The sequence below is a fragment of the Notolepis coatsorum genome, assembly GCF_963971535.1.
Source record: "Notolepis coatsorum genome assembly, chromosome: 5".
Classification (NCBI taxonomy): Eukaryota; Metazoa; Chordata; class Actinopteri; order Aulopiformes; family Paralepididae; genus Notolepis; species Notolepis coatsorum.
The window spans coordinates 66,022,430-66,048,407 of record NC_140169.1 but is presented as its reverse complement, the minus strand read 5'-3'; the positions used below and the strand labels follow the sequence as shown (position 1 = coordinate 66,048,407).

Here is a 25,978-nt window from a genome sequence, read left to right as displayed (position 1 = left end):
ACTCCATTATGCCCACGTCGCGTTAAAGATCGAAGATAACGTTACTTTAGCGTGAGCTAACAAGCTAACCCAGAGCCATAGGCAGAGAGAAGTGTGGACTGGGAGGGTGCATTCTCGGGGATAGCCCCACTAACAGGATCTGGCCGGTACTGCACCTTGGGACTCCCAATATGCTTTTCCAGCCAAAATACAGCTCTGTGACAGTGAATAGGATATTAATAGAGAAAAAAAAATGAACCAAAAACAGTGAACAGGAGGTCTATTTGTATTAAAAACAATAGATTGTTTTTCATTTAAATGTCTGGAAGAGCTCAAAAATAAAAATGTCATGATATTTCCATTGCCTTTTTTGTTGATTTAAATGTTACTGATTGTATTAAATGGGCACATAATATCGTCTCATATCGATCGCAGGCACCTGAATCGAATCGTATCGTGGCAGACTGTGTGATATCGGATAATATCGTATCGTTGTCCAAAGAATCGATATCGTATCGTATTGTGATTAAACTGGTGATTCCCACCCCTACTCCTGACTGACTTCATCGTCTTTCCAAACGCACGCACACACACAGAAAGGGAGAGTGCCCCCCCCCCCCCCCCCCCCCCCCATTTCCCTTTCCTCAGTCCACACAGTCTGCTGTTCTCTATGGCTCTGCGCCTCTGCCTCTGATCAGGATTAGCTTGTTAGCTTACGCTAACGTAACGTTCATTTCGGGCGATGTGGGCATAAAGGAATGGCGACGATGCAACGCATGCTAGATGCATTTGACCAGTTATGAGGGGGGAAAAAACACCACAGACTTATTTCGGCTCGCAAAATAGGCGCACTGCTGTGTAGAGCTGCTCGGCTTTAATGCGAGCAGAAGCACGGAATGGGGCGGATATGACTATGAGTTGCCACGTTTTTTTTCAAAATAAGAGTATCATATGAACCGAACATTGCTAGCTGCTGGAGCCATAGATATGACTGGAGCTGCGCTGCGTCTCTACAATTCGTAGCCGCATTTCTGCAGACCCCTCTCTGATTGGTTGAACTCCATTTTTGCAGACCCCTCCCATTTCTGCAGACCCCTCTCTGATTGGTTGAGCGAAGCCCCTCTCTGATTGGCCCCCCGCATGAGCCGAGACAAGCTCCTCTAGCCAGGAGTCGAAACTCCGTTAACTCCAGAGAGAGAGGCTGAACGCAATTTATACGCATGGAAGTATTGATTACGCCATAACGAATGATTAAAAAAATATACCGTTAACTGGAATATGTTGTGTGTGCCTTTACACATGTTGGATAGGATTGTGTAATTGGTTTGTATAGCGTCGCGTATAACGTTATTTCGCGTGACTTCACGGTTTATTCACATTTCACAACACAGCCAGCGGTCAACTTGTTTACACTCCCCACTTACTGTACAATGTAACATTTAGATTAACCCAGTTGTCTATCTGTATGTCATATGTTACGATGAATTGAAAATGGGGGACCCTGATGTAAACAAGACGAAAGTCTTTCTCTGGGGTCTGCATTCCCTTAACAATTGTATGTATTGAGCTGTACTGTGTACTGTACCCATTCTGCAATCTGTTAATACAGTTTTCAATCAATTCAATCAATCAATAACTAGACAGTTACAATATAACATTTAGATTAATTAACCCAGTTAATGCCTTAAGAGAGAGAGGCTGGTGGTCAAGTCGAGTTATTTGTCACAAGTTGTTTATTAGCCTAGACATTTTCAATTCATCATCTTGTTTACATCAGGGTCCCCCATGTTCAATTCATGATAACATATATGACATACAGGTAGACAGATGGACAGTACTGCTACATCTAGACATTTATGACATACCAGATTTTGAACTTGTGGTAGGCCTAGACATTTTCAATTCATCGTCTTGTTTACATCAGGGTCCCCCATGTTCAATTCATGATAACATATATGACATACAGGTAGACAGATGGACAGTACTGCTACATCTAGACATTTATGACATACCAGATTTTGAACTTGTGGTAGGCCTAGACATTTTCAATTCATCGTCTTTTGAAAGCCAGTAAATACTGACAAAAAAAAGCATAGACACTTAGAAGAAGCAATGTACAGTCCCCCCCACCCACCCAACCTCCTCCAATGTACAGTTTCTACGTCAAATGTATAGCCTTTCTTTTCTGGACTCTTTTTGTATCACAAACAGTACTGTATTTGTAAATCTGGTATGTCATAAATGTCTAGATGTAGCAGTACTGTCCATCTGTCTACCTGTATGTCATATATGTTATCATGAATTGAACATGGGGGATTGATTGAATTGATTGAAAACTGTATTAACAGATTGCAGAATGGGTACAGTACACAGTACAGCTCAATACATACAATTGTTAAGGGAATGCAGACCCCAGAGAAAGACTTTCGTCTTGTTTACATCAGGGTCCCCCATTTTCAATTCATCGTAACATATGACATACAGATAGACAACTGGGTTAATCTAAATGTTACATTGTACAGTAAGTGGGGAGTGTAAACAAGTTGACCGCTGGCTGTGTTGTGAAATGTGAATAAACCGTGAAGTCACGCGAAATAACGTTATACGCGACGCTATACAAACCAATTACATAATCCTATCCAACATGTGTAAAGGCACACACAACATATTCCAGTTAACGGTATATTTTTTTTAATGATTCGTTATGGCGTAATCAATACTTCCATGCGTATAAATTGCGTTCAGCCTCTCTCTCTGGAGTTAACGGAGTTTCGACTCCTGGCTAGAGGAGCTTGTCTCGGCTCATGCGGGGGGCCAATCAGAGAGGGGCTTCGCTCAACCAATCAGAGAGGGGTCTGCAGAAATGGGAGGGGTCTGCAAAAATGGAGTTCAACCAATCAGAGAGGGGTCTGCAGAAATGCGGCTACGAATTGTAGAGACGCAGCTGCGCTTGGGGCGGAAATGAGACCTGCACAGGATTTTCAAAATAAGAGTATCGATATGAACTACACGTCAGGTGGCGGGCAGACCTCTCATTGTTAGTCGCCAAACCTTAAATCTGCCCGCCATTGGCGGTTGGCGGGTACTTATTTTGTTCCCTGCCTAAATGTAAACATTTATTGTTTTCTAGAAAGCCAAACATAACCAAATATTAATAACACTTTCTGGGATCTTCATAGAAAAATAAGTCAGGAAATAAATAATAACACTATTAATGAAATAAATATACAGTACCTACAGACGGGGAACAAAATTTACTTATTGACTTTTAAAAACTACCAGCCAGGCAGATTTTTTACCAGCCAAAAATAGCTTTTTAGTATATCGCCATGTGTTATTATTACTATATAATACTCTCATATGCTATTTTCAATTAATATCATAAAAAACATAAGGAATATTAGCATAATTAGCACAGACTTATTTCGGGTAGCAAAATAGGTGCACTGCTGTGTAGCCCTGCTCCTCTGCTTGACCGTCCTGCGCCACACAGACATTAGCACGGACTGGGCGGATATGACTTGTCGAGTTGCCACGGGTTTTTCAAAATAAGAGTATCGATATGAACCGAACGTTGCTAGCTGCCGGAGCCATAGATATGACTGGAGCTGCGCTTGGGGCGGAAATGAGACCCGCGCAGGATTTTCAAAATAAGAGTATCGATATGAACTATTTTGTTACACGCCATGTGGCGGGCAGACTCGCCAAACCTTAAATCTGCCCGCCATTGGCGGTTGGCGGGTACTTATTTTGTTCCCTGCCTACAGACCACCTAGCTCTAGCTCTGTACTATTTAAAAGCACAGTGCAGGACACACTCAAAGTAGGGCTGGGCGATATGACGATATTATATAAATATCGGGTACAGTTCATTAACGATACACTTTTTTAACGTATCGTGGATATCGTGATGTTTTGCCCAAGAGGATTGTGTCGCGTCAATCTGGTCCACCCCGTTCAAACTTTTGAACAACGCCGCTCCCACACACACACTACTGCATCAAAGTTAGTTAGTACTTATGATTAACAAAGGCATTCGTTTTGTGGCATCAACATTATATAGTTACACGTTATATAGTTACACATCAGCGTATTTACCAAAACATAGCAACGTCCGATGACGACATAGATAGCAATAGATAGCAAGCGTTACTGTTCATATCTCAGTCCGTGCCGAGTTGTGCGTGCCCATTCTGCGGTCTGTTAATAAAGTTTTCAATCAGACAGATGTATGGAAAGGCTTTTATTATAACATTTGTTGCAGTAAAATCATTATGCCTCGTTGTCATGCTGCGGTGCGCTAGTAATCACTCGTCGGCTGCGGTGAGCTGTTGTTGTCGTTGAGCTGAGCTCTCGTTAAAATCAAGGAGGGCATTCAGGAAGTAAAAAAAGAATAGCGCTGCTTGCCGATTGGTGCTAAGAACAGCAGGGCGGGTACAAGCGGTGTGACGTAATTGGCAGACTCGACTGTCAATCAAAATTATTCTGTTGCCGGCTGAATGATTGAATGAATGAACGTTATTAACGATTGCAGAATGGGTACAATACAGTACAGCTCAATACAACAACAGTGGACTGACTGGAGGATGAAGACCAGAAAAAGACTTTCGGCTTTTTTACATAAGGGTCCTCCATTTTCAATTCATCAAAACATTTAGAGACATACAAATATACAGTAGTTTCATAAAAATGCTAAAATCCTATCGATTGATTTAAAACTTTATTAACATATTGCAGAATGGGTACAGTACAGCTCAATACATACAATTGTTAAGGGGATGCAGACCAGCGAAAGACTTTCGTCTTGTTTACATCAGGGTCCCCCATTTTCAATTCATCATATTTCATATCTAAATCATATATGCAATATATAATCTAATAATCCAATAATCTAAATCTAATATATAATATAAAAATGCTAAATGCATGGGTATTTTATTTTGTCTTTAATGTTAGCTTGCAAACTCAAATACTGTCTTGGTAAGCCTCATAATGAATTGTTTGGGGAAAAAAAGAAAAACATCGTGATGCGTATCGTGTATCGCCGAAAGGTCAGAAAATATCGTGATATCATATTTAGGCCATATCGCCCAGCCCTAACTCAAAGGTTATCGCACCTCAGAAATGGCAGTGGACATGTATGACAGGACAAAGGCCATGTAATGGCCTTGGGATTGAGGAACATACTACCAGCCAAAGGAGGAAGCAGAAAAGGATGGACGAGTATGTAGTTGAGTCATCTTGTGGCACAAGCTCAGACCTCAGCTCAGGAGATCAGCTGAGACAGAGACTGTTCTATCCAGTCCTCGACAGAATGCTGCAAGAGCTTGAGAGCAGGTTCTCATGACACTGACGTCAGTCTGTGCAATGAAAGGATTGACTTCTATAGCACTGGTGCGATGGCCCGTGCCTGGCAAAAAAAAAAAAAAAGTGACGCGGTAAATTGAAGGGCCACAGCGCCACGCTATCCACTTGGTACTTGTAGTCTTGTGCGATTAAATACAATGTCCCTTCTGCGTAAGACTCCATATATCAAACACCAAATCCCATAATCCCTAGCGAACAATATCCCTGCGAGTTGCGAGCAGTGACTCATATCCGCTCGGCTCAGCTCACAACACAGCAGGTGAGCAGGACTCGTCTCAGCAGCAGACAGTAGCGTTTGGAACGCGGACATTGAAACAGAGCTAGTGGATAGTGTTGTCGCGACCCAAAACAAATCCCTGCCGTTTTATTCGGCAACGGGTCAAATGCATATAACATGCTTTGCAATCCTCGCGTCATAAAGTCCGAAATGAACGTTACGTTAGCATGAGCTAACAACAAGCTGTTCATAGCCATATAGAGAGAACAGCAGACGGGCAGAGTGAGGAGGAGGGGGCAGACATTCTCCCTTCTCTGTGTGTGTGTGTGTGTGTGTGCGTTTGGAAAGATCACATGAAGTCAGACGAGTATATTATATTGATAGTAAATGTACTGAGGGTGGACAGATAATGTTGATATTTAAACATAAAAAATACAATACAAAATAAATGTATTCATGATCATGCAACATAAAACGGTTGCGTGTTGTGAGTTCCAAAACATTTAACTTAAAGTTTAAAGCTCAATATATCAAAACGTGGCACTTTACACTTTACAGTGAACAGGAGGTCTATGTGTATTAAAAACAATAGATTGTTTTTCCTTTAAAAGTCTGGAAGAGGTCAAAAATAAAAATGTCAAATGATATTTCCGTTGCCTTTTTTGAGTTGATCTAAATGTTACGGATTGTGTTAAATGGGCTTATGTTATGATATCGTCTCATATCGATTGCAGGCACCTGCATCGTATCATATCGTGGCATATATCAGCAAATATCGTATTGTTGTCCAAAGAATCTATATCGTATCGTATCGTGATGAAACTGGTGATTCCCACCCCTAGTAGAGTCCATACACCCAACACCAAATCCCTTACACGTAACGTGTCTGGCTGTGTGACGTCAACTTGTCAGCATAAAATGACAGCCAAACATGGCACTGCAACTAAATAACACAAATACAATAGGCACATTTGTGACTGTTACAAATATAACACATTTTATACTTGTGCTACAAGATTTTGGCCTGTGCTACAAAACGATCAACCTCTGTAGCACCAGTGCAGCAGTGCTATGTGCAAAAAAAGTTAACGTACAGCCCTGCTTGGGCGGTATCATTTTTTTTCACACAGTCATACCTTACTGACATAATACCCCGGTATACGGTATGACTTTCATTTTCATCAGCGGGGGGGGGGTAACCCGTGTTACCAAGTAAACAAATCATGGTGCTACTATCGTTAGCTCTCAGACTGGCAGGCAGAAGCCCGCACTGTTAGCGTTAGCATGTAGCCTAGCCATGGCAGACTATTTGATTCCTTAAGGGCTCGAAATTGCCTGGGTTTTGGTCATATGCTCCCGAAATGCTCCCGCTGTTTGGCTACTTCTATGTGCAGTGAAAACTACTCGAATGCTTTATAACCTAGTCATTGATTTAGTTCAGGGTAATCTAAGATTAGCCGCAGAGCTAACGCTAGCTAACGTGAGCTAACGCTAGTTAATCAAGCTCACCGAGAGAGATAAACAGCTGACTGATAGTACATGTACAAATACAATAAAAACGCGGGTGGAGGCTGTTGTGTAAACCTTGTACTCTTTAGTTCACATAATAAGAGACAGATTATTTGCTTGCTCCACCAGTGTACAACAACACAAACCAACTCTCGTTACCACAACGCTTTACGGTATTTTCACAGCACTGTCACAACATTACCGTAAAACGTGAACACCGTTGTGATCCACTCGCTCCACTAGTGAGGACTGGTCTCGCCCTCTGCTGGCACGTGTGTGCACTACACTCAAAACTCTGTTTCACTGTAATAGAAACTGAAGCGCATCTGTGATTTTGACGGTATTTCTAATTACCCTGGTATACAGTAATACCGTCATACCGCCAAAGCCTAGCATACAGGCATGTTATCCAGCCTCAGACCAGTTTCTCTCAGTGGAATTGCTGCAACCCCTCGCCACACATTACAATATCCAACTACTGCCAGAGGAGATCACAGTTGCAAAGTGTTTCCTGGTCAGGACAGGCAGAGATGCAGTCCCTACTATCCAAAGTGTCTTTTCCCTCCTGGATGATAATAATAATAATGCATTTTATTTATAAGGCGCCTTTCAGGACACAAAAAAAAAGTCCACAAATCGGTGAATGAAAAAATTATAGGATCAAATGAAAACTACTACTTACTAAAAATGGGATGTTTAAAAGTACAAAAAACCAACAAAAAATATCAAACACTAACAACCATTCAGCACAGACAATGGGGATGCTGCCATCTTAAAAAGAAAAAAATAGTTTAAAAAAAAAAAATCTTATTTTTTTTTGCTCCGGGGCTCTAGGGGCCGGGCCAAATGTGGACGCGGGCCGTAGTTTGGGGACCACTGATCTATACAGATAGCTTCAGTGTGGAGAGAGTTAGTGGTGTGTGAAATGGCTTGATTTTTAACATGCAGATAATCAATATTATTTAGTAGGTAGTACAAAGGCTGCAAAGGCAGAATTAAAACTTAAAATACAGATTCAATAAAAGGCTGAGTACCATTTTTTCACGCTTGTAAGGTAGGACAGATATAACATTTCCGAGTTTGGTCGTTTTCCTTCGATTTTGTGAGCTTACTCTCTGGAAAGAGTCAACAGTGCAGGCAGAGGCTGCGTGCGGTACTCCGTGTCAATTTGTCCGATTAGCTTTTTGTTTACTAGTCAGATTCAGAAGACAAGCCAGTGTTGTGTAGGGTTGAGTGAGAGTAGCAATTAGGGATGAGCAAGTGTAACCTCGGGTTCAGATTCATAACTAGCATAGGAACATAAATAGTTAATGTTAGTAGGTAAGAACTTTCTAGACAGTAAAACATTCTAGGCCCAGACTCCCCAAAACCCCATAGGATTGTGATAATGTAGTCCTGGGATAATATGCACAGGGACGTGCATTAGGATAGAAGGGGAGAATGTAACCCCAGGTTCAGATTCATAATTATCAGTTACATAAATAGTTCCTGTTTATCTCTGCTACCACTTCCTGTTTTACCATGAGGTCCCACTTCCTGTATATAGCGTATGATGTCATGATTTGAAGGTTCTGGAACCTTTGTGATGTCATCCTATGATGTCATATAGAACATTCCGGAACCTCTTGGTTTCCTATATATTCAGCCAGCTCTCAAGCAGCCAGCCTCTTTCTCCTCAACCACTGGACCCGCAACATCACCCAGACGGACCGGACTAACCAACCGACTGGAAGCCGCAAGTCTCCACCAGCACCCCGGAGCAGTCCAGACCACCCCTCACCAAGCGTGCTCAGCTGGATAGATACCCGATGGCGAGCCAACCCCGGAACATTTGATAAGACTAATGGCAGCCTGATGTGAATACCCATGAGGCTCACCTAGTGCTCAACTATTGCTACACCACTAGTCCGGTAGGATTGAACTGAACGAGACTACAAGGACTTCCAAGGGAGGCAATCCCGTTCACCTTATGTTGTGATATTGTATTTTGTATTTGAATTGATTTAACTGGATATATGGATATAGATATTCTGCCATTGTATGATGTTATAATAGAACCTTCTAGAACATAGAACCTTCTAGAACCGGTTGTGGTGATGTCATAATAGACCTCGATTATCGCCGAATCACTTCCTGGTTTAAAGAGTTAACGGGCCAATTCACCTAATAAGGTATTTGCATTCCCTGATAAACTAATATAGAGTTACCGATGATAACCTCAGAGACGTCTGAATGAACCCCAATGTGTTGATCCAATCGACCTAGGCCTTGATATCGACCTAACCCTCCCGCAAGGAAAGGTTACTGACCTAATCTAAAAGGGATACTTCAAAGCATAAGTTGTACTTTACGTACGTATGTATTATTACTGTTTATCTAGCGCGCTTTTAATTAAAACACCGGTTATTGTTATAACTCTGCCTCTGGTCTACAATTCTTTTAATTGTGTATATTACTCCTTGTCGCATTCGAACCTAGAACTGTGCCCGTGGCAAACAGCTGTTACTGGTATTAACACAAGTGCTACATAAATTTGGCGAGCCAGCCAGGAGGAGTATATCACAGTTAACTGGATTATTAGCCTGTAAGGCAGAAGCTTAAATAGCGTGTAGCGATGGAAGTAGTTCAAACTAGCAGAGTGAGACTCCCTAATTCAATCATAGTCCGCGGTATAGACGATATTAACACTGACCCTGACCTGAAGGAATATCTGATGGGACGCGGCACCATTCAGAGGACGTTCTTAGTAGCTCCTGTCGGCTTAGAGCCAGAATCACGGGTTATTATAGAATACGACGGCCCGCAAGCAGTTTCTAATTTCCGACTAACCACGCCCGACGCGAGTTACCTCATTCGAGACTTAGCCAGCGTTTATGACCCTGTAGCCAGTGACACGGTTACACAGACTTTTCTCGCAGACCTAGCGGTGATAGCGACAGAGAGGGGCGAAGCCCTTGAGGAAGTCCTCACGAGAGAACTCGCCACCATCAGCGCCGCCCTCAAACGCCGCCCTCAGCCCGACCCCCACCCCGACGAAGGGACCGGGGGGGACGCATTCAGAATGGACGCCCCACAGGGTCCGGGGCCTGCAACACAAGCAAGCCCCTTACCCTGGACAAACCGAGTGGAGCCGGTACCCGAGCTCCGCTGGCCTCAAGCACCAGTGCGCCCGCAAGAGAATGCACAACCTGTTCTGACACCCGCTGATGTCAACCCACCAGGGATGCAAAGGATAATTGTGGAGCACCTAATGAGAACCGAAGACGCAGCCATGCTCAGTCAAGCATCCGTGAGAATCAGACCCTTCTCTGGGCGAAGCCCTCCGCCCGACAGAGAAGTAGACTACGAGACATGGCGGAACAATGCGGTTCTTCTCCTCAACGACACAAGAGTGTCTGATGTAAACAAATCCCGGAAACTCCTGGATAGCCTCATGGCACCCGCCAGTGACATGGTAAGACACCTGGAACCTGACTGTCCTCCAGGGGACTACCTGGAGAGCCTCGACGCCGCCTTCGGAACCATTGAAGATGGAGCTGATCTTTTTGCCAAGTACCTGAATACAGTGCAATACGTTGGAGAGAAATCATCAGCTTACCTTCCGCGATTACGGGGGATCCTGACTACCACCTATAGGAGGGGGGGCGTAGCGGCCAATGCCCTCGATCGGCAACTGCTAAGCCAATTCATCAGAGGCTGCAGGGACACCGCCATGCTAACCGAGCTGCAGCTAGCACAGAGAAAGAACAACCCACCTACCTTTACCGAATTCCTCCTGTTAATCCGCACCGCAGAAGACCAGCGCTCTTCCAAAGAATACCGCATGAGACAGAGCCCGAACGTTTCGAGGCCAAGGGTATCGAGTAACGCCCAGGGCAGCTGGACCCAAAGGGAAGAGGAATACGCTCCAAAGTCGATTCCGGACTCCAGCTCCAACTTCCAACGGTTAGAGGGCCTAATTGCAGACTTACAGACACAGATCCTGGGAAGGAGGGACAACCGGAACAGACAAGCGAGGCCAGCTTCCAAGCAAGAAGCCCAGGCATCAGTTAAACCGACGACTAACAGAGGTACTCCCAAGTCCCAAAAGTCGGAGACTCAAAGCCCAAAGTCCTACATAAGCCATAGACCCAGACCCTGGTATTGTTTCAGCTGTGGAGAAGATGGACACATGCGACACCAATGCGAGAGGGAACCGAACCCCTCTCTGGTGGACTTGAAACATAAAGTACTAGCTGAAAACCAGCAGGTCTGGGACATGAATTTAAACTAAAGACAGTTGCTGCAGAGGGACGAGCAGGAACTGGGGTACGAGAGAGATGTCCCAGACGGCAGTGGCGCGCCTCGGCCACTTATGCCAAAGTGGCGGCCATACCTAAAGGACTGGTTGGAGCCAAATGCACTGCCCACGTAATCCTGGAAGGTAAAGAATGCGGCTGCTTACTCGATACAGGCTCCCAAGTAACAACGATCCCAAATTCCTTCTATCAAGAGAACATGTCTCACCTACCCCTTAACTCCTTATACGACCTGCTGGAAGTGGAAGGAGCCAATGGGCAGGAGATCCCCTACCTCGGCTACGTCGAAACTACAATCACGTTTCCACGGAGCATGTTCGGTGTAGACATCGACATCGCCACCCTAGCGCTGATTGTGCCTGATATGAGCACTACCCTGTCCACAGTGCTGATAGGCACAAACGCCCTAGACAGCCTGTACCAGCAGTGCGCAGATACCCCATCTACGAAATACCAATCCCGGCCCTACGGCTACCAGGTAGTCTTGCGAACCCTTGAAGCCAGACATAAACAGTCTGCGGAGTCCAGCCTGGGCGAAGTGAAACTACATAGCAGAGACCCGGAAACTATCGCTCCAGGGCAGACCAAAGTCCTCGAGGGGGTAGTGAGTTGCAGGGCAACCCACGCAGGAAGATGGGTGATGATAGAGTCCCCAAGGTCAACGGCCTTGCCAGGGGGAATCTTGGTATCAGGTGGCTTAGCAGAGCTACCACGAAAACTGCCACATTGTATACCAGTCCTCCTTAAGAACGAGTCCGACCACGATATTACCCTGTCCCCGAGGGTTGTGATAGCCGAGATACATGCAGTCATGAGTGTCCGGCCGCTCAAGACACGTGACGCAGACCTAGCGACAGACCCTAACCAAACATCAAAGCTCAAGTTTGACTTTGGAGACTCTCCAGTACCTCAAGAGTGGAAAGAGAAGATAACGGAACGGCTGAACTCCATGCAAGAAGTTTTCGCCCACCACGATCTCGACTTCGGATGCACTGACAAGATAAAGCATCACATAAAGCTCAATGACAAGACACCATTCAAACAACGGGCGAGACCGATACACCCGCAAGATATAGAAGCTGTGCGCGCCCACATTCAACAGCTCCTCGACACTGGAGTCATCCGAGAATCTGAATCACCATTCTCGTCGCCAATTGTAGTCGTCAGGAAGAAGAACGGCGATGTCAGGCTATGCATAGACTACAGGAAACTGAACCTCCAAACAGTAAAGGACTCATACGCCCTGCCCAACCTGGAGGATTCCTTTTCAGCACTGACTGGGTCCAAATGGTTCTCAGTGCTAGATCTCAAATCTGGTTATTACCAGATCGAAATGGAAGAAAAGGACAAGCACAAGACAGCATTTGTCTGCCCGCTGGGGTTCTTTGAGTTCAATAGGATGCCTCAAGGAATAACAAATGCGCCAGGCACATTCCAGCGGCTTATGGAGAGGTGCGTGGGAGAGTTGAACTTGAAGCAAACCCTCGTCTTCCTGGACGATCTGATCGTTTTCTCTTCAACGCTGGAGGAACACGAGGCGCGACTCATGCGAGTCCTGAGCAAGCTGAACGAGTATGGGCTAAAACTATCACCCGAAAAGTGCAAATTCTTCCAGACCTCCGTAAGGTATCTAGGCCACATAGTGTCTGAGAAAGGAGTCGAAACGGACCCAGAAAAGACAACCGCACTCACCACCTGGCCAAAGCCAACCAAGCTGAAAGAACTGAGAGCATTTCTAGGATTCTGCGGGTACTACCGTAAATTCGTCAAAGACTATTCCAAGATAGTGAAACCCCTCAACGCACTTACTGCCGGATACCCTCCCATGAAGAAGCATGGGAAAGCTACAGTGACCGCCGAGAAGTATTACGACCCTAAAGCTCCCTTCCATGACAGATGGACCCCAGCGTGCCAGACAGCTTTCGACGCTATCATAGAAAAGCTGACCACTACCCCTGTTCTCGGTTTCGCCGACCCCGAAAAGCCGTACATATTGCACACGGATGCAAGCGCACTAGGTCTCGGCGCCGCCCTTTACCAGGAGCAGCAAGGACAGAAGCGTGTCATCGCGTATGCAAGCCGCGGATTGTCAAAATGTGAAACCAGATATCCTGCCCATAAATTGGAGTTCCTTGCCTTAAAATGGTCGGTAACTGAGAAGTTCCAGGATTACCTCTACGGACGACCATTTCTTGCTGTCACTGATAGTAACCCCCTGACGTATGTCCTTACCACGGCTAAGCTTGATGCCGCAAGCTACAGATGGTTATCCGATCTATCTACCTTCGACTTCCAGCTGCAATACAGAGCTGGGAACCAGAATCAAGACGCTGATGGGCTGTCCCGGCGACCACACAGCACACCAGAGGATGACGCAAAATCGATAAAAGAGATGGAAAGAATACAACAGTTTGCGAAAAGACACCTCCCGGAACCAGAGCACACAAACATGAGTGAAGACATCATTATAGCCATCTGCGACAGACACTTAGTTCGCGAAGTGATCGACAACGGTTCTACAGAGACACCATCGAGCCGTGCATCGGTGGGATCACTTGCCCTCCACCCAAGTGCAATCCCAGACAGCTTCCAAGGAGAGGATCAGCTGGGTGGCCTACCCGTCGTTCCGCTGATAACTCCTGCCGAAATGAGAGAAAAGCAAACAGCCGACACCTGTATCAGTCAAGTACTACAGCTAGTGGAGGCAGGGGAGAAACCTCCTCCACCGACACTCAGAAAGGAAATCCCAGAACTTTACCTTCTACTAAGAGAGTGGAATCGGTTAGAAGTATTGGACGGGGTCCTGTACAGGAAGAGGCAAGAAGGCGCACAGACCCACCATCAACTGGTGCTGCCAGAAGACCTGAGACCTATGGTCTTAAAAAGCCTTCACGATGACATGGGCCACATGGGCGTGGACCGAACCCTAGACCTCGTCCGGAAGCGATTCTATTGGCCCAAAATGGCAGCTGAAATAGAGACAAAGATCAGGACCTGCAACCGATGTGTACGGCGTAAGGTACCACAAGAGAGAGCTGCCCCGTTGGTGAACATCACGGCCACACGACCACTAGAGTTGCTGTGCATGGACTTTCTCAGCCTGGAACCAGACTCCAGTAACACAAAGGACATCTTGGTCATTACGGACCACTTCACGAAATACGCAGTAGCGATCCCTACCGCCAATCAAAAAGCGCGGACCGTCGCTAAATGCCTGTGGGACAACTTCATTGTCCACTATGGTATCCCGGAGAAGCTCCACAGCGACCAAGGTGCGGATTTCCAATCCCGCACCATTAGAGAGCTGTGTGAGCTGGCCGGCATCAAAAAGATACGAACTACCCCGTACCATCCAAGGGGAAACCCAGTAGAACGCTTCAACCGGACCCTGCTTAATATGCTGGGCACCCTGGAGAATCAGAAGAAGAGCCATTGGCGAGACTACGTCAAACCCCTAGTACACGCCTACAACTGTACTAAGAACGACACTACTGGATTCACCCCGTATGAACTGATGTTCGGGCGACAGCCAAGGTTGCCTGTGGACATAGCCTTCAACTTACCTGTCAACTACAAGCCAGGCTCACACTCGCAGTACGTCCGCAGTTTGAGATCGCACCTTGAAGCAAGTTACAGAGTAGCTACAGAAAATGCACAGAAGACGGCGGACCGCAACAAAGCAAGATTCGACAAACGAGTTGTTGAGTCTACCCTGCAGGAAGGTGACAGGGTTCTCGTCAGGAACGTCCGCATCAGAGGAAAGCACAAGCTAGCAGACCGGTGGGAAGCAGATATCTATATTGTAGTGAAACACACTGGAAATGTCCCAGTCTATGTAGTGAGACCTGAAACCAGAGATGGTCCACTACGAACGCTCCACCGAGACCTACTGCTACCTTGCGGCTTCCTTCCTACTACCCCTGTGGAAGATGGACCTATTGTAAAGGTCAAAGCGAAGCGACCAAGAACTCGACAGAACCCAAGAGAAGAAAGCTTGAATGAATCGGAGGGAGAGGACCCAGATGATGACTATCTTGATCTCCCTTATCACTATGACCAGGGAGGTCTAGTGGTGGAAACACGACTCTTTCCAGTGTCCACTGTCGAGCAAGACCCTGCAGACGGAGTCAGTATTCCGGAGGGAGCTCCAGATACAGCGGATCGGGAAAATCACTTACCTGACATGGGTCCGGAAGAGGACAACCTACCCGACAAGACCTTACCAGTTATGAGTTCAGAGGAGAACAATACTGACATGAAGGAACTGGAGACCGAACCCGATGGACCGGAGAATGTCCACAACGATGTGGAAAGAGAAACCGAAAGAGAGGTCATAGATGAACAACCAAGAAGGTCGACAAGACATAGGGAACCTCCAAAAACCCTGACTTATCACCGACTAGGAAACCCAATAGTGACGATAATCCAGTCAATATTACAGAGTCTAAGCTCAGTAATCGCAGACTCTTTAGGTGACTCTGACTCCACAGAACCCCATAGGATTGTGATAATGTAGTCCTGGGGTAATATGCACAGGGACGTGCATTAGGATAGAAGGGGAGAATGTAACCTCGGGTTCAGATTCATAACTAGCATAGGAACATAAATAGTTAATGTTAGTAGGTAAGAACTTTCTAGACAGTAAAACATTCTAGGCCCAGACTCCCCAAAACCCCATAGGATTGTGATAATGTAGTCCTGGGATAATATGCACAGGGACGTGCATTAGGATAGAAGGGGAGAATGTAACCCCAGGTTCAGATTCATAATTATCAGTTACATAAATAGTTCCTGTTTATCTCTGCTACCACTTCCTGTTTTACCATGAGGTCCCACTTCCTGTATATAGCGTATGATGTCATGATTTGAAGGTTCTGGAACCTTTGTGATGTCATCCTATGATGTCATATAGAACATTCCGGAACCTCTTGGTTTCCTATATATTCAGCCAGCTCTCAAGCAGCCAGCCTCTTTCTCCTCAACCACTGGACCCGCAACATCACCCAGACGGACCGGACTAACCAACCGACTGGAAGCCGCAAGTCTCCACCAGCACCCCGGAGCAGTCCAGACCACCCCTCACCAAGCGTGCTCAGCTGGATAGATACCCGATGGCGAGCCAACCCCGGAACATTTGATAAGACTAATGGCAGCCTGATGTGAATACCCATGAGGCTCACCTAGTGCTCAACTATTGCTACACCACTAGTCCGGTAGGATTGAACTGAACGAGACTACAAGGACTTCCAAGGGAGGCAATCCCGTTCACCTTATGTTGTGATATTGTATTTTGTATTTGAATTGATTTAACTGGATATATGGATATAGATATTCTGCCATTGTATGATGTTATAATAGAACCTTCTAGAACATAGAACCTTCTAGAACCGGTTGTGGTGATGTCATAATAGACCTCGATTATCGCCGAATCACTTCCTGGTTTAAAGAGTTAACGGGCCAATTCACCTAATAAGGTATTTGCATTCCCTGATAAACTAATATAGAGTTACCGATGATAACCTCAGAGACGTCTGAATGAACCCCAATGTGTTGATCCAATCGACCTAGGCCTTGATATCGACCTAACCCTCCCGCAAGGAAAGGTTACTGACCTAATCTAAAAGGGATACTTCAAAGCATAAGTTGTACTTTACGTACGTATGTATTATTACTGTTTATCTAGCGCGCTTTTAATTAAAACACCGGTTATTGTTATAACTCTGCCTCTGGTCTACAATTCTTTTAATTGTGTATATTACTCCTTGTCGCATTCGAACCTAGAACTGTGCCCGTGGCAAACAGCTGTTACTGGTATTAACACAAGTGCTACACAAGGATATCTGGTTAGTCTTTTTTAATTAACCGGATATTCTTAACCCCTTCAGCCCAACGGGGCAGGTATCGGACAGGGATTTATTTCACGTCATAAATAGATCAATACAGTATTAATTAATGTTGCAGTTTTTTATGTAGCTCAGAGTAAAGACCCTAACCCCATCAAAACAGCAGGCAAAGTGTATATTTTCAGCACTACGTTTGTTTACCAATGATTTTAAGTGAAATATGAGTTCATAAATATCTCAGCGCATCCCGGCGGAAACCGGATGAATTGGACGTGAGAAAATAACGCGTCATGAAAGCGTTGCAGTCCTAAGACAAAGGAGACCCAGGGCTTTCAATGGACATCGATATTTCATAAAACTACACTACCCAGCTCACACAAGCCTCTGTGAAAGCTGCTGAAAATATTCTTTGTGAAAAATGCAGGTGTTATTTTTGTGATTATATCTCACAGGTCGAACAAACCTGAACGTTAATTGCCATGCAATAGAATGTAGTTAGTTAGTTTCTTTACCTTTCTGTGAACGTCTAGGAAAAAAAACATCTCAATCTGATGTACCGTACTTTTCGCACTATAAGCCGCACCTGAATATAAGCCGCAGCAGCTAAATTGAATGATGTGTACATATATAAGCCGCACTGGACTATAAGCCGCAGGCGTTTTTTTTTTTTTTTTATCTTTTTCCCCCTCCATTTTCCTCAGATTTTCTCCCATCCCAATGTTAGTCGTATGCCAATTCCCAGTCCCTTCCTGGTCGCTGCGCACTTACCCCCCACAGTCAGATCATCTGGGAGAGTGGAGGCTACCACGTGCTTCCTCCGACACACGTCCAGCCAATCACCGCTTCTTTTCACCTGGCAGCGCGGATTCTCATTGAGAGGGCGTAGCGTGTGGGAGGATCACACTATCCCCCTCAAGTCCTATCCGCGCTTAGCAGGCGCCCCGACCGAACTGTAGGAGTCGCTGTTTACAACGACCCGGACCCACCCCGCCAGCTTCTCCCACCCTCTAATACAGCCAATTGTATTAGTGTGGACGGCCAGCCAAGCTGGTGACAACCCCGGAGCTGTGAGCTGGATTCGAACAGGCGAATCCAGCTCACAGCTCCGGGGTTGGTGACGAACGCAATCTCCGCTCGGCCACCTAACCACCCCCAAGCCGCAGGTGTTTTAATGTTTAATTACCATATGTAATTAGCATTGGGACACAATACTGTCGGACAAATAACAATAATTAACTCATTTACAAGTTGTATTAAGTTTAGCAAATAAGGGAACAGATAAATAACATTTCAATGCAGTCAAAAAAGCAATATTTAGATTTTTACATTTTCGGGTTTGGTCACGTGAGTCACATATAAGCCGCACCGTTATATAAGCCGCAGGGTCGAAAAATGGGGAAAAAAGTTGCGGCTTATAGTCCGAAAATTACGGTAAATAGTGGAGCCATTTTTTACAATGCAATAAAATAGTTCTGGATTACTGTTTAACAGTCATCTATACCTTCTCTGTTTGGTATCCACAGTTTAAAAACGGACGGTCTTCCCTCCTGTTTGATACCCACTTTGACCCTTTGAACCTCCCACTCAGGGCAAACCTCCCTCTCAGGGTGCAGTTCCCTCTCTCAGGGCACAGTTCTAGGCCTGGGTCCTACAGTTTTAAAGCCCGACAGTCTTTGTTTGATAACCGCAGTTTAATAGCAGACAGTTTTGAATCTGTATTAAAAAACAATACAGTAAAATAGTGCAGTGCAATAAAATATAATTAAAATGATGCAACAGTGCAGTGCAATAAAAAAGTTAAATAGAAGTGCAATAAAATAGAATGGACAATGTAAAATAGTGCTACAGTACAATCAACAGCGGTCTCATCCTCCAGTCTACTGAGCTGTACTGTACCCACTCTGCAATCTTAATAAAGTTTTCAATCAATCAGACAAATGTATAGAAAAGCTTTTATTATAACCATATAACAAAAAATTATATTATTGTTTATGAAAATGTTTTAGCCCTATGCTTGACTATTATTTTAGGCATGGCAACCTATTAGTTTTAATAAGAGAGCACTACATCTCAACCAAAGCCATTCTCGAAGTCAACTTCCTGTCTGTTTTACTTTCTGTCTAAGTGCATGTCTATGGCTTGGGGGAAACATGCACTTTAGAATCACCAGAAAGGCTTTCGAAATAGTGAAATGCCATGTTGGCCTCAATATTTCCCAAACAAATTATATGAAAAGGTTATGAAATGAACAAGAATGTGATAAAATATGTAATAAAAACGGAGCTCAACGCATACATTTGATCGTAGAAATCCGTTTCTTTCCCCAATACCAAGATGGCGGCGTTCGTGACGTCAGAGTGTTATTATAAATTAAATATAATATAATTGTTTGCTTGATAGACGAAGGTTTCATCATAATTATGTAATGTCATGGCGTTGGCTGTGAGAGCAGCCCCACTGCACCCAGGCAGCGCAGCCGAGTGAAACCTTGTTGGCTGCGTCAGTCACAAAAGGGGCTACTTAATTAATTAATCCAATCCACTTTATTTATAGAGCACATTTAAAAACAACAAAGTGTACCAAAGTGCTGTACAAGTCCCACAACATGAGATTAAAAAAGAAATATATATATATTATAATTAAATTTCTTATTTTAACAGCTACAGATACTGTTTTATATATACTGTTTTTTAGTAATAACTAGAAAGTAATGGTATTTATTCAACAACAGGTGATTGTATAGATTAGTATTAGTATCATTAATCAATGAGTATGGGGCTGCGGCACTGCAGATATACCCTACTCCTATGAGTTCCACAGATCCGCACGGACGTTAGACGTTGCACTTGCTACCCAGTCTGTTAGCTAGTAGCAGATGCTCTGGCTAGTAGTAACGTTTATGTTGTGATTTTCGATGCAAAAAAATATTCAACATTCTCTTTTGAGACTCCGCCTCAGACTCTTATCCTTTTGGCACTTGCTGTACTTTGCTTGCAGGTCTGCAGCCATTATTGCTGGATTATGAATAGCACCAACTTTAGCCAAGGTACCGTTATCAAGCTAAGCTAGCTCGTCAGTAGCTACTAGGGCTGTCTTAAATACTTCGAAGCTTCGTTCGATGGCATGAGCTTCGAACATTAAAAAAAAAGTGTAAAAAAAAAAACATTTTGGCCTCAAATGCATCTCCAAGGGAATATCCGATATAATTATAAATGATAAATTAAATATAATACAATTGTTTGCTTGATAGACGAAGGTTGCAACATAATTATGTAATGTCATGTCGTTGGCTGTGAGAGCAGCCCCACTGCACCCAGGCAGCGCAGCCGAGTGAAACCTTGTTGGCTGCGTCACAGTCACGAAAGGGGCTACTTAATTAATTAATCCAATCCACTTTATTTATAGAGCACATTTAAAAACAACAAAGTTTACCAAAGTGCTGTACAAGTCCCACAACATAAGATAAAAAAAATAAAAAATATTAAATATTTTTTTCTCGAAGCTTCGAATTAAAATCAAAGCTCGGCCCGAAGCTTCGATTGCCAAAAAAAGCTTTGAAGGTCAGCCCTAGAGCTACTTGACTTAAATACGATTCACCGTGGGTGCATTATTGTTGATAGATGGACAGTGTCAGGTCCTGGAGAAAGGACAGGCGATCATCTGATTTGATGCAACGTTAAAGCGGATGTTGTTCCAACTAGCTAGCTTTTCAGCTAATGCTATAATAACACCAGCAAGCAAAACACATCCGAGCTCCCCGTCACACCGCTCTGTCGGGGACAATGGAATTTAAGAAAGTGTATCTGCTGTTAAAATGACAAACAGCATCACACTTTAAAACACGTTCATTTTATAATCCTTACTCTCAGCAGGAGATAAATGACGTCATGGGATCAGAGGCTAGACTTTCGGCATACTCGCCGATACCAGCATTTTAGGCAGTATCGGAGGCATTTCCGATACTGGTGTCGGTATCGGAACAACTCTAGTATTGTCACAGTGAAAGGGTTAACCATTTGATAGTGCGGCAGTGAAAGGGTTAAGCAGCCATAACTGCTCTGGGTCAAGCTAATCAGACCTAGGATTAGCCACACAACTGCTCTGGGTCAAGCTAATCAGACCTGGGATTAGCCACACAACTGCTCTGGGTCAAGCTAATCAGACCTGGGATCAGCCCCACAACTGCTCTGGGTCAAGCTAATCAGACCTGAGATCAGCCCCACAACTGCTCTGGGTCTCAAGCTAATTAAGACCTGGGATCAGCCACACAACTGCTCTGGGTCAAGCTAATTAAGACCTGGGATCAGCCACTAGGGATGGGTACCGAATTCGGTACTTTTAAGGTACCGAACCGAAACACGTCGGTACTACCGAGTATCGAATCAAGTGAGATACCAAAAAAAAAAAAAAAAAAAAAAATGTAACCTTTTTTTTTTTTTACTTTTTTTTTTTCATGTCAACGTTCACACGCACAATATATGCTTACCTAGGATTTGACTTGATTAAACAACAAAGCAGTCGGAGCAATGACAAGCCGAAAACTGTCGAAATTGTAGTTATTTGAAGTTTGGATTTCTCTTTTTTTACGACTGAGGTAGGTCAATTAAATTTCTTGACTAAAGTACCGAAAAAAGGTACCGTTGGGTACCGGTATCGATTCACAGGTACCGGTATCGGTTCAAATGTGAGGTACCCATCCCTATCAGCCACACAACTGCTCTGGGTCAAGCTAACCCGACCTGGGATCAGCCACACAACTGCTCTGGGTCAAGCTAATCAGACCTGGGATCAGCCACACAACTGCTCTGGGTCAAGCTAATTAAGACTAGGGATGCACGATATTGATTTTTTGACACAGATACCGATAACTTTATGCTCCTCAAGCCGATAACCGATATTTATTGTATTATAATTTTATTTTAATGTATATTAGAGCTGGGCATAGATTAAATTTTTTTATCTAGATTAATCTACCTGCAATCCTGGAATTGATCTAGATTAACACTGACTGCCGGAAAACGCTTAAAAGCGTCATTCCCGGCCATGCTCAAGTTGCCGGAGGACGCTTTACAGCGTCCTTATATCAATATTTCAAAAATCTGCGATCGGATTCATATTTCCCCTCCGCTGGCCTGAGATCCACCAGGAGGACCCACTGAGCTCTCTGGCGGTTCAGGAGCGCCATCTGGTGGCCGATCGGCGCAATCGCCAAACAGGAAGTGCTATGGAGGTTGTGCTGGTCGGCCGTATTACTTCCGGGCACTCTCTTTGGCTACCGGGACTCGATCTCGACACAATACATAGCGATCGATTGCCAATAACTCGATAAACAACATGATGGACATATATACTATTATACAAGCTGGAAATGGACCCGATATTTCTACATACCATAATAGGTAAATGACTGTTCCACGCTCATCGCCCAACGGCGCGAGGAGGATACGGTAAGATTCAGCGTTATTTTTGATCGTATTCCATATAAACTGTTATGATGAACATATCACCCACACTAGATGAATGATATAACGCTGCCCACGTAATTATAAACGATCCCCCGCCCATCCGGTCATCATCAGATCATACGTAGATCATTCTAGAAGTACGTCCAATTGAATTTTTTCTTTTTCTTTTTTTTTTACTTTATTTTTTAGCGTTTATCGCTTTCCTGGTCAAGCATGACCGACAGTTGCAGGGTGAAACGGGAGAGAGAGCAGGGGGAGACATTCGGCAAATGACGGCGGGTCCGGGAATCGAACTCGGAGTCAACCAGATCCGTGACGCAGCACGGAGTCCCGCGCGAGCGCGGTAACATGGTGTGCTACTGGAGCACCCCAATTGAAATTTTTTATATCGCCCCGATTGCCATCAAACTGTATTTCATCATCAATATAATGCATTTGGGGCTATATATATCACGTTCTGGAGAAAGCTGCAGAAAGAGATGAAAACATACTTATACATTAGACCATACTTTACTATGAATATGTGAATGAAAAAGTTTAACGTTGCTACACAATGAACAATACATGATATAGGACTTTGAATGGGCCCTAATAATGGCAATGTAGCAATAGAATTTAAAAAGTTATAGCCCTGCAAAGAAGGGGAATTTCTCCATAGACAAATAGCGCTGGCAATCCACAGTCATTTTCCGGATTTCTGGCCGGCACCCATAGTGTTAATCTAGATTAAAATGGCTCAAAAAAAAAAAAAAAAAAAAGGTCTGCCAAATGCATTCAAAATGTGTGTTCTACCCAAATAATGACCAGGGGAGGAGATTTATCCTCTCCTCTTCATCTGAGGAGTCATTAGCTGTTCTATCTCCTTGTTCAACAGCATGAACATGTCTCTTCTTTTTGTAATTTCCAGTGTTTCTTTTAAAACCAGATTTATCGTAATTTTCTGTGCCCTTCCTTTGATGCCATTAACATTGTTACACTGATATTGACAGCTCTCTCCAGTGTCAAATCACTCTCCGTCAGTAGTTTCTTCTGTGCACCTTCATTTCTTAATCCACACACAAACCTGTCTCTCAATGTGTCTTTTAGTGAATCTCTGAATTCACAATGCTGCTGACTGGTTGCTCACACACAGACTGCTGCAGAAGCAGGTTTCTCAACAAATTCAGTGCAAGCTCAGTGTAACGGTTCCATGAATGAAGAGAACACTGAACAGCTACTACAGTCTCAGGTCCACCTCCAAGAGAACACTGAACAGCTACTACAGTCTCAGGTCCACATCCAAGAGAACACTGAACAGCTACTACAGTCTCAGGTCCACTCCACATCCAAGAGAACACTGAGCAGCTACTACAGTCTCAGGTCCACATCCAAGAGAACACTGAACAGCTGCTGTCTCAGGTCCACATCCAAGAGAACACTGAACAGCTACTACAGTCTCAGGTCCACCTCCAAGAGAACACTGAACAGCTACTACAGTCAGAGTACAGCTCAATACACACAATTGTTAAGGAGATGCAGACCAGAGAAAGACGTTTGTCTTGTTTACATCAGGGTCTCCCATTTTCATTTCATATTGCTCTACATCGTCATCAAACGGTCCAATATTTCCAATAACCCAAGCCATTTCTGTTGTAAACACTCACGATAGTCCAGTCGATCCTTCCTTTAGTGTGTAAAGTGGATTTCCTCCTCTTGTAGATGTTTTCAAGTGCCGCCCGAGTAACGTGAGCTAACATGCTAACATCAGGGTCTCCCATTTTCATTTCATATTGCTCCACATTGTCATCAAACGGTCCAATATTTCCAATAACCCAAGCCATTTCTGTTGTAAACACTCACGCTAGTCCAGTTGATCCTTCCTTTAGTGTGTAAAGTGGATTTACTCCTCTTGTAGATGTTTTCAAGTGCCGCCCGAGTAACGTGAGCTAACATGCTAACTTGCTAAGCTAACATTAATAATGTAAACAAAGCTCTCAACAGACTTCTTCTTTCTTGCATTGCGCAGATTCAGACGTCCTCATCGCCGAATTGTGTTATATCCTGAGGACTTCTTAACCTCACCTGTATAACAATGATTACCGGACCACTAAAGTTACTTTAGTTTAACACATTATTCTGACTACAGCTCCGGTACATACGTGCAATCACTTCCGGGCACCACAGCTGTGAACTACGGCAAGTATTTAAGGTCAATACAGACCCAACGTTGAGAAAAAGATTAACGGCGTCAATTATATTATCGTGCGATACTAGTCTCGCGTTAACGCAGCACGTTAACGCCGTTAACGGCCCAGCTCTAATATATATATATATATATAAAAAATATATTATCACATTTTTTTTTTCTTTTAGTATTTATAAGCTCCGACGTCATCGGTACTGCTATCGGTACTCGAGAAATTATGTTTTTTTTTTGAGGAATTTATACGTCGCAAACTAATCTTGTTGGCCGTTTTCTATATCTCTCCTGCCTCGGTGTCTCTGCCTGCGCCAGGAGCGGGCTGTGCACTGCTCACACACACACACTCACTCACACACACACACGGGTGATGCCGAGTACAGACAGCTCTGCTCTCATCATGGCGGACAGAACGAAACGTTCAAAAGTCTGGGTCTATTTTACTAAAGTCGATGCTGACAACGCTTGTTGCCACAAGTGCAACAAGACATTTGCCAGTAATGTATAAGCGCTGGTACTTGTCAATGTGGCTGGCGGGGAGCTAACGTTATTAGCCTGAGCTCCGAGTAGAATAATGGCCGACAATCCGGAGGTAAATAAACGAACGAGAGCTTCTGATTGGTGGTAAGAAGAAGAGGTGGGTGCAAGCGGTGGGACGTAATTGGCAGATCGACTGTCTGCCTCCGAATGTAACGTGACTACGTCACAGCCAAGAAAGGGAGCGCTGGATTTGTGAAAAACTCCCTGTTCCTAAACCACACGCCGTCAGTCGTACCACAGTACTGGCAAAACGGGAGGAGGCTATAATAAAAACAAGCGCCCTTCATCCAAATCCACCCACACCGGATTTCTTTTAACCAAAAAATGTATTATATATTATCGGAGCTATCAATAACGTTATCGGGTTTATCGGGATGACGTCATAATTGCTGATATCGGCCCGATAATTATCATGCATCCCTAATTAAGACCTGGGATCAGCCACACAACTGCTCTGGGTCAAGCTAATCAGACCTGGGATCAGCCACACAACTGCTCTGGGTCAAGCTAACCCGACCTGGGATATGAAACCGGTGGATCCACACATCCCATCATAAAACACTCTTCCTATAGAGACTGTGT

At 44.3% G+C, this 25,978-nt stretch overlaps 1 protein-coding gene across 1 annotated transcript in view; it reads right to left on the bottom strand.

Moving 5' to 3' along the window:
* The window catches only part of LOC311229291 (speckle-type POZ protein-like A), a 90,081-nt gene that overhangs the window by 59,232 nt on the left and 4,871 nt on the right, over positions 1-25,978 (bottom strand). The window lies entirely within an intron of this gene.